Genomic DNA, 14,993 nt, shown 5'->3' on the forward strand with positions numbered 1-14,993 from the left:
TGTAAAGGTTTCCTGCAGCAGAGGATGGGGCTTGTAAAGGTTTCCTGCAGCAGAGGATGGGGCTGTAAAGGTTTCCTGCAGAACCCTCCCCAGTGGAGCAGTGCTGCTGGAGCCACAGCTGGGACCCTGGGCCAGCTTCAGCTCTCAGGGTTCAAAGGCTATATCTGAGCAATCAGACGAGGCCTGCTTGTCATGGAGCTGCCCAGGGAACCAAAGCAAACAGGAGCTGCATTTTATTTTTCTTTTTGAAAGCTGGAAGCCCTCCAGCTCATCAAACTGTGCTTCTGCTTGTGATCCCTCTAGGGCTGCCCTGTGATCTGGCTTGTGTGGGAAGGATGAGAAACCCTTTCCTTGTAACTACAAACATCTGCTGTCCCTCTGTGAGGGGTGGAAAATGCAGGATTTGTGTCCCTTTTCCTCAAATCAACCTTCTTGCCTATTAGCAGGGATGGAATAGCCCCCCTGCATCTTTGCAAACCTTTGTTCCASGGGAGGAAGGCTTGGGTGAGGCTTAATTTCCATCTAATAGCCTGTTGAAATCTTCACATGGTTTCTTGGAGAACGCCATTAAGAATCAATTACATTAATGGGGCTCAGTTGGAGCTGTGCTGGAATATGGATGGGATCAAGGAAAGTGACTTTGCAAAACAGGGCCCTTGGTGCTGCAGCCATATTTTCCTCCTGATCTTCCCGTTTTTCTGTGCGGCCCAAACCTGCCTTGGGTGCTGTCAGCTCTGCAGAAGCTGAGTTTGCTCAGGGATGAGGTCAGTGTGGTGTAAAGCCACGGCCAGGGGGTTATGAGGGAGCAATTCCCTTGCCCTGGTGGAGATCCTTGGGCTGTGTGTCTGAAATCACCCCAGCACCTCTGCCAGCTCGGGGAGATCCTCCAGCCTCAYCCACCCACCTCTGCAAAGCCCCTGAGAGGGCTCTGCTGGCACTGCAGAGTGGCCAGGAGCTTGTCCTGTGGCAAAGGGTCGAGAGGATGGAGAGGAAGAACTCTATCYGTGGCTGCTGGGTCATTAAATGGTTATAATGGAGCTTGGGAAAGGGGATCCTGATCTGTGGGAAGAACATGGGGACAGAGAGGGGCTCGGTGTCCTGGCAGGAGAAGGGCTTGGAAAGGTCAGTCCTGTTGTGAGAGTGCCCAGAACCTTGTATAAAGGTGGGACTGATAGGTCATTGTCACCTGAGAGGTCATTGTCCACTGAGAGGTCACTGTGACTGAGATATCTCTGTCCCCTGAGATGTCTCTGTCCCCTGAGTGGTCTCTGTCCCCTGAGAGGTCTCTGTCCCCTGAGTGGTCTTTGTACCCTGAGAGGTCGCTGTCCCCTGTCCCTCACACAGGAGCTGATTTAAGGGGTGCCCCCATAGCAGAGCTCCCCTTGGTTCCCCACACAGCTCGTGTTTGGCAGCRGTGGCACCGCTTTGGCCCTGCTGCTGCTGTGGGAAGTGTGACTGGAGCAGGCATTGCAGGGAATACGCTGGGGAAGCTCTGCCTGAATCCCCGTGGTGCTGGGATCAGAGACTGAGGTGGGCTTGGGGAGGAGCCTGCAGTGGCCACCATGACCTGGGGAGAAGAAAGCTCCAGAGACGGACAGAGACAAGGCCTTGGGGTGTGTCTGCTGTGCATTTTCCATCGTACTTGGAGACTCTTGAATCTTTTTTCTTCAGGAATGTTTGTAGAAAGGGATCTGTGCAGCCCAGCTGCCTCATGCCGGTGTTTCCAAACGCTGTGTGGGCAGCTCAGCTGCAGGCGAGTGGCCTGARGGACTGAGCCGTGAGGCAGAGAGAGCCCTGTGGGGTTTGCTCCTGGGTGCCAGGCAGTGCAGGGGTGGCTGTGAGGTGCAGGGACAGCCACAAGTGCTGGCTGCTGCCTCTTGCCCATGAGAAATTTGTCATTCTCACAAGAGCTCATCATCCCCAGACCCGTGAGGTCACACTCAGGCCTTTATTCCTCTTTACAAACCAGGGGCTTGAGCAAAACCAAAACAAATCAAACCTTGAAAAGGTGTAGAGTATCACTGCGCTGACATCCCCCAGTTCCTCTGCTGAAGTGCCTTGGCTGAAGGACTCACCAGGCGCAGCTGAAGGAGCCCCGCTGCCGAAGCCGAGGACGCAGGTGACAGGTACAGAATGACAATCTGGTACCCTTCAGCAGGGCTGCACCCCGGGCACGGGCTGTGGGGTCACCCTGAACGCCCCAGGACTGCCCCTCCGCTGGCACCGCCTGCCCTGCCCTGCCTTGGCACCCGCCAAGGTGACTCCACGGGAATGGCTCCGGGATGCTGGCTTGGCTTTGGGGATGGAGGCTGGAGGGCTGTGCCTTTCCTCCGTTAGGAGCCCGTGCTGTTTGCCGAGCCTCTCCTGGCTCTACTTTCAGCAAATCCTGCAGAACCAAACTCTTGCCTTCTCATCCGGCCGAGCCGGGGCTGTGCGGGTTAGATATTAGGAGAAACTTTTTTACAGAAAGGGTGATAAAATATTGGAATGGCCTGCCTGGGGAGGTGGTGGAGTCACCATCCCTGGACGTGTTTAAAAAGAGATTGGATGTGGTGCTCGGTGCCATGATTTAGTTTAGTTGAGGTGTTAGGACAGAGGTTGGACTCGATGATCTTGAAGGTCTCTTCCAACCTGGTACTTCTGTGATTCTGTGATTCTGTGGGTGTGGAGCATCCCTGAATCCCGGAGCTCATGCTCGGTGTAACCTCGGGGCACAGCGATGGGAAGGGCGTTACTGGAGACCAGCCCCAGCCAGATTTCGCCGTGCCTCGTTCTTGGAAGCGAGCAACGCTTCAGGCAAATATCCGGGAGCCGGGGATTTTTTTAGCCTGTCTCTTGCTGTTCATTTTCTCCCTGGCACTGGGACTGCAATTCCAGGAACTCTGGCTCTACTTGAAAGCGCCTCTCAGACAGGGATACGAGTAATTAAACCTCTCAGCTTTCTCCATTTTTTTTTTTTTTGGGTTTACTGTAGTTTTTCAAACTCGGATTTAAGATGGGGACAGAATGTCCGGGGCTGAGGGCTGACAGCGTGTTCCAGCGTCGAGCAGGTGAATGGAGGGATGGAGAGGCTCCTCTGTGAAAGGGCTGCTCCTGGAGCAAGGAGAGATGCTTGGCTGCTGCCAGGTGCAGCCTTTCTTACACTTCCCCTCTTCTCCCGTGTAATTAGCTCGTTAAATTTAGCTGTCTGAGAGGTATGGAAAGGGATGCAGTGCACAACTGCTTTGTTTGTGCGAATAACTGTGATTTCAGCTTCCTYGAAAAATCAAGGGGATTGTTTCATGCCATGCAGAAGTGCTGAAAGAACTGAGTTTCCTGTGAAAAGCAGATTAAAAAGGGAAGACAATCGGGGAAAATGAGGAGTAACRTTTTTGTCTAATCTGGATTATGGTGATTTTGAGCTTTAATATTCTCAATTTTAATTTTTTAACTTCGGTTTTATTTGAGAAATTAAACTGTGACATCCTTTCAAGTAGAAAAGACCAGACTCTAAAGGTTTCAATCTGATAGTGCTGGCACACAAAATGGTCTCCATTCTTCCTTTCTTCGAGGAAAGGTTTTGGCAAACTTGGCTTTGAGTTGCTGAAGTGTTGTGGTTGACCTAAATCCACGGAGAATGTGTGGGGAAGAATTCAATAAAAACCATCCASCAAAATATTCTTTTCCTGCTGCTGTGCTACTCAATCCCTGGGCAGATGGAGCCAGCTGACAGTCAGAGCATCCTGAAAGATGCACTTGTTGGATGGAATGTTTTCTCTGGTRATAACACTCCCTGATTGCTCTGTGCTTGCCTGTGTGGAGCGATGGCCCAGCTGCAGAAGCTGAACCTGAACTTACTTAGGTTGATTTTAGGGTTGAACCCCGAAGTTGTGGTCACTRGAATSGTTTTGATCTATCACAGAATCAYTGAGGTTGGAAAACACCTCTGAGAYTGTTGAYTCTGACGTGTGGCTGAGCTCTGCCTTGTCACCCAGCCCGGAGCACTGAGTGCCACCTCCGTTCTTTACTACAAAACCTCCAGGGATGGGGACCCCACCTCCTCCCTGGACAGCCCCACCCAATGTTTAATCACCCTTTTTGTGCAGAAATTCCTGCTGCTGTCCCCATTGCCCCTCCCCAGCCCAGCCTGAGGCCGTTCCCTCTCCTCCTGTCCCTGTTCCCTGGAGCAGAGCCCGACCCCCCCGGCTGTCCCCTCCTGTCAGGGAGTTGTGCAGAGCCACAAGGTCCCCCCTGATCCCCCTTTGCTCCAGGCTGAGCCCTTTCCCAGCTCCCTCAGCCTCTCCAGGGGCTCCAGACCCTTCCCCAGCCCCGTTCCCTTCCCTGGACASRCTCCARCCCCTCCATGCCCTTGTGGCAGTGAGGGCAAGAATTTGGCACAGCCCTCGAGTGCCGAGTCTGGGTGGAATTTTAAGGGTCTCCATCTGCTGAGGAGCTGGGCTGCTCTGRGCCAGCCTGCCCTGTCCATCCCTGCTGGAAAGCTCTTGATTTTTGTCAGAGGCTGGTGATGGATCCCATGCAGTGTGTGAGGTCAGCTCGGGTGCTGTGTGGGGTGGATGGGGTCCATCCTGTGCTCTGGGACTGCCCGTGAGCTCCTCGCCCTGTCAAACATTAACTGTCCCCTCACACAGAGCTGTCCCTGAGCCCTCACCAGCTGTGCATGCAGCTCACAGCTGAAGGATCCTGCCCCAGCGCTGTTTGCTCTCTCAGCTCAGCTCCTGCCATCACAGCACTCCTGCTCTGCCTCATCCTGACCATGGATGGGAGGAGATCCCATGCCTGAAATGCTCAGTGGGGACAATCCCRGGGCAGGGACATCCCACTGGGCACCTGCTCCATCCCCACAGTGACCTGTTCCTGTTGCCAAGCAGACTCGGTGCCCCAAACCCATTTTCTGCTCAGCAGTTTGTTGGCAGGGTTGGCATTAACCCGCCTGGCTGCTTCCTGACCACCCCCACACTCCTCCACCGGGCTCCAGCTTTGTTTGAGGAGGCAGAAGGGATCGTTCTAATCTCATTTCCCATCTTTATTGTTCGGTGCACGRCCCTAAGTCTTATTTACAGTCTTATTCAAACCGTGGGCTGAACGTGGGGATCTTCATTTCCTTCCAGGCCTCTTTTTTATGGACCTCRTTGCTACAGTCTGAGAGCTTCTCACCAGCATTAACTCAATTTCACAACACCCCTGCGAGACAGGCTTTGATGTTTCTGATTTYACGGCTCAAAGGGAGGGATAGAAATATCAAAGACAAAAGTAACCATTAATTTTCGCTTAAYACCTTGAAAACCTGTTTTTGGGAGCAGCAGTAGGCTCGTTTCTCCTGGAAGGCCTCACTCCCTCATGAATTTTAGGGCACCAATCCAATCTGAAATATTTCTAGGGCTTCTCATGAGCACACACCAGAGTTTTCTTAGGTTTTCCTTGATTTAGGGCTCAGTCACCACTGATAAAACTCCCCCTGAAAGTAGAAAACCATAAACAATGAAAAGAGATCGGAGTGTGTGGCTTTAAGTCTGTTGGTAACTTCATGTACTTCTCATCCCATGATGCATAGACACACATAGGAAATAAAAATCCTGCAGGTGATGGTGGGGAAAGATGTCTTGGTGGACATTTTAGCTTGAAAAGCTGACAGTTTATGCAACCTGTGCTGAATGCTCATCTGAAACCTTCCACCCATCCCATCATCCGGCCCTGTTTGCCATCTGTCAGTGAAAAGTGGATTTTGAAGGAGCTGTGCTGTGGAGGAACAAACTTTGTGTCATGATTCCTCTCCTCGGTGTATCTGTGCTTCAGGAGGAAAATGTCCAAGAATAATTGAGATGAATCAGGTTTCTATATGTGGCTTTTTTGAATATTTAACATCTCAGATCTTGTGAAGCAAAAGGGGCAAGGAACAAACGCTGTTTATTTTTAGGGCTGGGGAGTGGATGGAGCTGCTGGCCTAGATCCTGTGCTCCTTCCAGGAGGAGCAAGGCAGAAAACATCATAAACTGAGCAGAAAACATCATAAACTGAGTGCATCTTCATGGGATGGACAGGGCTTCTCCTGTTTGTTTAGGCTGACAAAAGCTGGTTTTCGTGTTGAGTTGCTTGAGCTGTGAAGGGAAAAAGTAAAAAAGGATCTGTGGGAGAATTTTGAGTAAAACCTCTTYCTTCTTTGGTTTTATTTCAGCTGAACAAACTGAGAATTGCTGAAATAATTAAAAGCCGATAAAGTAACGGAAGGTTTTCTCTCTGTCTCCACCTCTTCCCCCCGTTCAAATACCTTGCTTAGGAACTACTGCAGTGTTTAGGTTTTCCCAGCTGCCACCACGTGGAATTTTTGGGAGTTTTGAGGGTTCTTTCTCTTCCCCTYTTCTTTCCTGAGCTGTTCCTGACACTTTGCACTGGTTAAAGTRAAAATTCACCTTAACACTACTGATCTGCCCTCAGAAATTCAGCTGGGTTAGAAATAGCTCCCAAATTAATCTTTAGTTGGAGAGGGGGGGAAAAGTCTGTGTTTTCAGTGCATTTCTTACTGGGGGATATTACTGTTACTTCAAAATTAAAAATAAGAGCAAGATATACTGAAAAAATAGAAATAAGTGGGGTGAAAAACTGCTCTTCAGCTGAGACTGAAAATGGAAAATTTTTACCCAAAAGAAGAATATTTCTGGAAATGACAACTCAATGGAAACATAGTTCTCTAATGCATTCACTGTTAAGTGAACATTATTTATATTGCAGGAGAGAAACACAATGTGGCAGAAGTTATTTGCTTGGAAAAAAAAAATAGAAAATCCATGAGCAGACATTCATCGTTTGCAAGTGGGGAGCCTGGGATACAGATGAGCTAAAGGATGAAGACTCCAGACTCTTGCTCTTGCAATTTGCATTTTGTTGGTATATTTAAAATGAAATTAGGTTTATATTTGTTTCAAGCAGAAGTGCTTAGCAGGATAGGAAAAGCTGTCTGCGACGTTGAGCGTATATTCCAAGTTTTCTTGGAACAGAATTCTTAGGAGGAAATAGCTACTCTTTTTCTATTCTTGCTGAGGTGGGATCATGTTCTCTGCATTGTTTAATAGTGAGTTTAATGCCATTTTTGAGACTGCRCATCCTCAGCTGTGTGATCCTGCAATTTGTGGTTGTTTTGGGGTAACACTTGAGTGATTCCTGCTTCAAAGGGGAGATGCAAATCCCACCTGGCTTGGGCTGACTTGTGGGACTGAGAGGTGAGTTCAGTCCTGGGGCAAATCTAGATTTTATTCCAGAGATTTTATTCTTCCTTCCCTCTATTAATCCRTTTAAGGATGTTGTAATGGTTTGGGCTCTCCAGCCGCATGCTGCTGCTGTTCCTGCAGGCTCTGAGTGTGTCACCAGGACTTACAGCCCCACGGATTTTGGTGTGCCAAGTTCTGCATGGAGAGCACAATGGGAAGAGGAGGGAGAGCCCAGTGATCCTCCTTTTTCCCATCTCAATAACGTTCTGGTGTGCAAAGGAAGTTTTCCAACAYATTCATCCCTCCTGCAGTCTCAGGAATGATAACCCAGCTGAGCCCCTGCTCAGCTGCTACTTTCAGGGGTCACCCACCTTTGGAAAGAGCTTTTCCTTTGGCCAGGGAAGGGGAGAGGTTTGGGATTTACATTTTAGCATTTTGCTGTGGGTGGCAGATCCTTAACCCTCTTATTGCTGACTTCAGTGGGTTTCAGATCAGACCCCAAATCCAGGTTGCAGGGCAGATTTCCCTGGCCAGTGACTTCGTTGGTGGGATTGTGACAGATTTCCCATGGCCAGTTCAAGCTGTGAAGGTAGAAGAGTGCTGTGTTTGTAAAATGCAGATTTCCCTTCTGTCCCTCATTGTGCCCACGTTGGTCTTCCCCATTTTCATGAACTGATCTGGGTGGGACATTCCATGGATGGGAAGTGGGAAGGCACAAAATCCCTGGTTGTGGTGCCTGTGCAGGGCATCCATCAGGGATGGGTCGTTTTCCAGAGTTCCTGCATCCCACAGAATTATTCCCTCAGAAATAAAGACCATCAGATTGACAGCTAAAATATTTTCTCTCTTTGGAATGACTTCTTAACATTCAAAATTTATGGATCTCTTCATGCCCATAAAACACAGTGAGTGTATCCTCTGTCCCACTCCAGCACTGCTTGCCTAAATTTGAATCCATCACTTTGAAATGATATCATTGCAAATGGGGTGCGCCATGAATTATGGAATATCTTGAACCCTATCAACTTCAAATTAATGTCCTTACTGCCAAGTAATTACTGTCCCATAGACAAATCCTTTGTACCTCTGGATGAGGCTTTCTAGTCCCTCATGCCCCAAGGTCTTTCAAACTGTCCCTTTCAAGCTGCTCTGAACCAAAAATACACGAGGACTCTGGGTCCTGGTGAGTTTTTAGCCCTTTAATTGGTTTTGTGGAATTGTTAGAGGCTGGAGCACATTTCTAGATGACTTTGYCCAGGACACCAGAGGGATTTGCAAGAGCCCTGTTGCTTTTTAAGGCTCAGCCTGGCATTTGTGACATCAGTTTGTTCCTGACCCTCCTGGAGAGAATGACAGATTAGAGAGGTCATCTTTTATTGCAAATGTGTTCTACCTTGTCCTCATGGCTGTGAGTAGGTGCTTCTAGGAACATCTCAGAAAAAGAATTTTGCTGCTTAAAGGAGAAGAAAAACTCCAGCCCTGGGCTAATTTAACTCTTGTCCTTCTGTGTGCTGGGATTGCTTCTGTTTCACAGTGCCCTGGGCACAAGGATGGAGAATTGGGCCCCACTAATTTTTCTGTGAAAAACAACCAGTGGCACTGAGCAGCTGGAATTTTCAATCTGCTTTCTTCCAGGAGAGCTTCTTCTCCCACTTCACCGGTGCTTTGTGCTTGATCTTACAAAGTTCTAAAATTGCTCTCTTGGCTGTAGATGAGGAACTGACTCTGGTGTCTGRAAAAAGCCTCGTGTGAATATCTCCCCAAATTTAGGATGCTCACTCTGTCTTGCACTCTAACAATCAGATTTTTCCTTATTTCTCCTTCTGTGGTTTGCACTGTTGGATTTTCCATAGGTTAATTTTTACAGTGCTATTCAATCTATTTTTTGTAAATCTGAACTCCGTGGTGGGACTTTTTACACCACTTTTTACTCAGTTCTTATMATTTGATACAGAAAAACTATGAGCAGAAAATCATGGAGACAAGTTCTCTCTATCTCACCAGGGCATCTAAGGATGCAGAGGGATGGGCAAGGTGTGTGGAGYGACCTGAACCTGTTTGTGGGCTAATGAATCTGCTCCATAATGACCTCATTTCATAATGATGACTTGGTGCCAGAATCCTCAAGAAAAATTCCACCCCAACCTGAAGGGCCATCAGTCTGTGTCATTAAACAGGGCCTGACCCAATCAGCCAGAGCTGTTTAAAATTTAAATATAATCTGCTGGCTGTCTGTGTCCTCATGAACCTCTGGAGGCTGCGAATCTGCCTTGGTTCTTCTRAAAGAAGATTTCAGAAGAGGTTTAACTCCGCTCTCTTGTAGGATCACAAGCGAAATGACCCTGATCGTCTGAAAAAATCAGGGTTATTTCATCTCCAAAGGGCCATTTAACCCCCTCCTGCTCTTCCTGCTGGTGCAAGGGAGCTCTTCAAAGGAAAGGGTCCAGGAGTTTGATGCAGACAATCGATGCCATCCTCAGMGCTGTCCTTGCCAGGCCCCCGGCTTTAAATATCTCAGATGACACCAAAAGACTCCCCGCAGGCTCTGAGAGCCCAGGATGAATGAGGAGCCTTGGATTAAATGATGATTAAGTGCCTGATGAAATGGGATGAATGAGGTGCTGCCAGGCAAGAGCTCCTCTATTATCACAGCTGACCCCGGGCCAAATTCCCTCCGTTACCCCATCTGTAAAAATGGAACTTCATTGCGTCATGACTTAAGGGTAAAGTTGTCTCTTAGAAACCTTCCCGCTCTGGAGGGCAGAGAACACCTCTCTGTTTACAGCTCCTGCCCAAGTAATCATGGACCACGGACTCATGGACTCATGGAATCATGGAATCCTGGAACAGCCTGGCTTGAAAGGTGCCTTAAAAACCACCCCGTTCCACCCCCTCTCACTATCCCAGGGTGCTCCAAGCAGTCCCAGTAAGGCAGAAGTTCCAGCTGTGATCCTGGTCTTGCCCCAGGTGTAAATCATGGCCACCTGGTTGAGGGGGAATCACAAGAGTTTGGTTTTCTTGCATTCCAATTTATTTTGGTTGCTTTGGACCAAATATTGAATAACCCTTTTTGTCAAAGGAGGCCAGAGATCTCCCTGAGACTGTTCCAAGCGAGCTCTACAAGCTTCTTTATCTAAATTTCAGTCTGGGAGCAGCTGAGGKGGTACTTTTTGCCTCTTTGAACAGATGGATTGTCCTGCAAACCCTCAGAAAAATCCTGCTGAGGATTTTTCAGGGAAAAAAAAAGGGAAAACGTTGACCTGAAATGGCAAAAGGTCACGGCAACGTGATGGGACAGCAGATAAGGACAGAGCTCAGGAGGGTTGGATCCAGATGATTTCCTCAATGCTGTGGAACCTGGTTCATCCAGAGGGGCTGSGAAGTGAATCTTGGAATTGCCTTTGGTGTCAGAGAGGTTGTTCAGCAGGTCCTGATGGCTGGAGATGACCCGAGGGAGAAACACCAGGACCTCTGGTGTTGGACAGCCATGTCCTGTGCTGCTGGGCAAGGCTGAGCTTCCTCAGCTCAGGTATCTCCTAAAGACAGGGCTCATCTGAGGAAAGAAAATGCTGTCTTTGCCAAATTCAGGAGAATTTCAAAGGAAACGGGCTGGTTTTGCAAGTGATGAGGTTTTATAGGTTTGGGGCCGTGAGTCTGACATGAGGTCACTCTCAGGCTGTTGCCTCTTGCCAAGGAGAGGCAGCAGAGGTTTCCCAGATGGGCTCTGACCTTCTCCAGGGGCTGGGCCACACCAGGCCTCCTTCACCCTCGTTTTCTAAACTCTGGTGTGTTTGTTAAAAGCTGTTTGCAATTTGTTTTTGCTGAACAAAGGGCTCTCCTGAAGGCCAAAAACCTATTAAAAGCACACACACAGAAAAAAAGTAACACTGTGAAGCAAACAGAGTTTTCTCTTTGTATCTCTTAATTCATTTTTGTGAAATATGGATGTTTCAAGCCAAAAATGGAGAAAGAAGAAAACAGAAATTGTTTGATTTTGAAATATATTGCTTTTATGTACTTGAAATGGTTCTTTTGACTTTTTGCTTGGAAATAAAACCTTGGATCTAAACCTTGGATCTAAACCGTAAATAAAAGTTAATTAAGTGACTCAGACATCCTAAATTTGTTACCTTCAGGTCAAATGAAATATTTGGTTGGCCTGAYGTGGCTTTTCTCAGACACATTTTTCCCAGGAAAGCACATCGTCTTCAAATGGTCTTTGACTGGTGTTCCTGAGCAGGGCTTGGAATGAGAGGGGCTTTAAGGTCCCTTCCAACCCAAACCCTGCTCTGATTCTATAAAATTATTTTCTCCAGTTCATTTGGATCCTCAAACTGAAAAGTTCATTTGGATCATCCAACTGAAAAKTTCCCTTGTTCAACTCTGGGTGGCAATGATTACATTTTCCTCTTGTTTCTATGCTCAGAGATACAGTTTTCCCCTCAGTAAAGTGTTAGGATATTTTCCTTCACCAGTCTCCTCTGAAATGCATTCCTCTTGGATYAGAAGGGAACTGCCTTGGGAAGAACTCAGAGCTGACACACAAAAAAAATCAATGAAGAAGTATCAGGAAAATAAGTTTGTCTCCCTTTCACCAAGCCCTGAAAGGGATTTTTGGGAAAAAAAAAAAGGGGTCTAACCTGATGTGTAAAAAAAAGTCTTTTATTCTGTTTCTCTGGACTGTTTTGAAACCTTTTTTGAGGAACGACATTGGTGGAAGGATGTTGTGTTATACAAACCAATGTTGTGTCTGGGGTGTGTAATTCCAGCAGAAACACCTGGAATAAACCCAATTCCTCAGCGCAGCATTYGGGCATTGCCAGTGGCAGGTCTTGGCTGCTAAATTCGATTCGAAAACATCTGAAGGGGCCACTGGAAGGGTTCAGGCCTTAGGAGGAAACAAGAAAGGGACGCCGAAAGGTTACGGATCTCCTGGCAGCGTTTTCTTGGGAAACACGAAGCGTTGGAGGCGATTTTGTGCAACAAAGAGAAGGTTGGGCAGGCTTCAAACACAGGCAGTCATCAAGGGCTGCAGCCAAGGAGGAGAGGAACCTGAGACAGGCAAGAGGCAGAAAGATGCATCTCCAAACAAAATTCCCATGACAAGGAAGCACAGGTGGCTCYTGCCTCACAGACACCTTTCATTTTCTCTTTTTTTTTTTCTCAGGAAAATGTTTGAAAAAAACTGATTATCTCAAGCCTAAGAGGTTTTGAAAAGAGAGRGTTTCTATTATCCAGCCTCCCTGTTCCTCCCAGGACAGATGAATTGCTGGAGAGGTACTTGAAGATTTCATTCCATTTTGGTTTTCCTTCATCTTCTTCCGCACACGTCTTCTCCTGTGTTGATGATGTGGAGGGGCATGGAAGTTTCCCCAGCTTTCCTTGGATTTCAGGGAAGTCAAAAGAAAGTTGCTTTCTCTTCATTTTATTCTTCACAAAATGCTCTGAGGGTTTAACCTTCTTCAGAAGAGCTGCAGCTCATAAAATGAGGCGTTGGTGAGGAAGGGGAGGAACAATTTTGGASGAAAAACTCCCTCTCAATAACGAACCCTTCTTCAGACCAAGGATTCCCAGATCCCTCTCCCGAGAGGGAAAAGCAGCTGGGTGAAGAATGAGCACAGAGTTTTCCAAACAACTCCTGGCTGGAGTGAGCATGGCAGTTACCAGTCCTGAGTGCTGTATTCCTGTCTCCTTCTCTCTGGTGTTTTTTGGGCTCAGAGTGGTGCAGGATTCTCTTGCAGCCGTTCTGTAACTCCTCTACAGAACCTGAGATGGCCCTGGGCCAGTTTTGGGCTGGTCCTGGAAGGCCTCAGGCAGGGGATGAGCAGCTGGGTTGTCTCTCCTTTCCCGACATGTCTTTACCTGGGATTTCCTCTGCCCTCGATCTGTGTTCATTCAATATTTACAAACTTTGTTGTAGCTGTCGTTCTGAGCTGGGAGCTTTGATGTGTTCATCCCTCATTTCTCAGGGTCTCTTTTCTCCTGGTCTCACCAGTTTCATCCCTCGTGTCAGGACACATCAGGACAGGTGTCATCTGATTTAAGAGAAGAAATCTAAAATCTTGTTTGAATTTTTTTCTGTAGGTTTCCCCCCCCGTGTTTAATCAACTGTATTCCCCATCCAAAATCAAGTGTTTCTTCCACTTTACATTGGATCTTCCAAAGAGGAGCCATTTCTGAAGCTGTCAAAGTGGAAAAGTGTTGTTTTTTGTTAATAAATAGAACCATAGATAGTTTGGGTTGGACTTGTTCCACCCTTCCTCCCACAATCCCAGGTTGCTCCARGCCTCATCCAACCTGGCCATGAACACTTCCAGGGATCCAGGGGCAGCCACAGCTTCTCTGGGCACACACAGTCCCCCTTCTCCTGCTGTCTCTGAGTGTTTTCTTCCAGTGTTCCTAAATTCAAAGAATCTGAAAAGCACTTTTAATTGAAGTGAATTTCTCRTTCAGGTTCTTCAGCAGAAACTGAGTGATCTCACCTTCCAATCATCACAGCCAAAGTATTTTCATTTAAGAAATTATTACCTAACATTTCATTTCATGAACCTATTCATCCCCATTTGTAAAGAGCTCATAGATGGTCCAGGCCTGAATTTGACTCGGTCCTACACAAACAGGAGTTGGATCTGAAACCAATTAAAGGCTCAATTTCAGCACTTGGGCCAGTTATAAATCTCTGCTTTGCCAGACAATCAAACTCCTTTCTCCAGCACAGTAGCTCCACATCTGGATTTTGGGAATGGGTTTCAGAAGAAATTAAACTTTCATGTTTAAGGCTGGAATTGTTGCATCTCCTCTGGCAGGAAACCCTGGCAGAATCTGGGTTAGCATTGATGGAGAATATATTTGTTTTTGGCATAGAAAAGTGAGGTGTGAGGATGCAAAGGTGAAAATCTCATGGAATTAATGAGATTAGCCAAGGATTTTGGGAGGTGGAGACCAAGGTAAAAACTTGGGGCTGACAGGGAAACACAACAAAGTAAATAGAGGAGAATCAGGAAATTAAGATTATTTGTCTCCCTTCCACTAAGCCCTGAAAGGTATTTCTGGAAGAAAAAAAGGGTCTAATAAGATGCGAAAAAAAGGATTTTTATTCTGTTTCTCTGGACARTTTGGAAAGCCCCGTTGAGGAAGGATGTTGGTAGGAACGATGTTGTGTTATACAAACCAATGTTGGGTCTGGGATCTGTAATTCCAATTCCTCAGTGCAGCGTTCCTCAGAGCAGGAATCAGCGCTGACAGCCATGGAAAGACAGCTCAYACCTTGGGGAGGGGTTAATTTGAGTTTCTGGGTAATAACTGCACCCTGAGAGAGGGGTAACTGCGGGGGAAAGGGGTGAGAGATCAGGGTAAAACAGTGGAGAGTGAGTGGAAAACCTCCCCAATGCCTGGAAATAGAGAAAATAGTTAACAAACCTGTTTGCATTGGGATAACAAGAATTACTGTGTCAATGTATCAACAAAAGACCCTTTCCTGAGCTGCTCTCTGCTCCTTGTACCTGTTGGAGCTCATGGAATGGCAATGGAAGTTGGCAGGACGAGAATCAGCAGCACTGGAGAAATATTAAAACAAAGTTTGGGGTCGGTTAATGTAAAGGATGACTAAAAGGGGACATGAGAGATGTAAGAAAAATGAGAAGCAATAGGTCCATGAATCAGCAGCTGCTTTTCTTTCATCTGAAGCATGAGGAGAAACTGCAGATAATTATTGGAAATGGGAATGATGAAGAAGTGTTGTGTTTGGAAGAAAGTGTTGTTTGTGCTCACACAGGACCCAAAGGCTTCTCC

The sequence above is a fragment of the Malurus melanocephalus genome, unplaced genomic scaffold (assembly GCF_030028575.1).
Source record: "Malurus melanocephalus ecotype Western Australia unplaced genomic scaffold, MMel_1.1 scaffold_355, whole genome shotgun sequence".
Classification (NCBI taxonomy): domain Eukaryota; kingdom Metazoa; phylum Chordata; class Aves; order Passeriformes; family Maluridae; genus Malurus; species Malurus melanocephalus.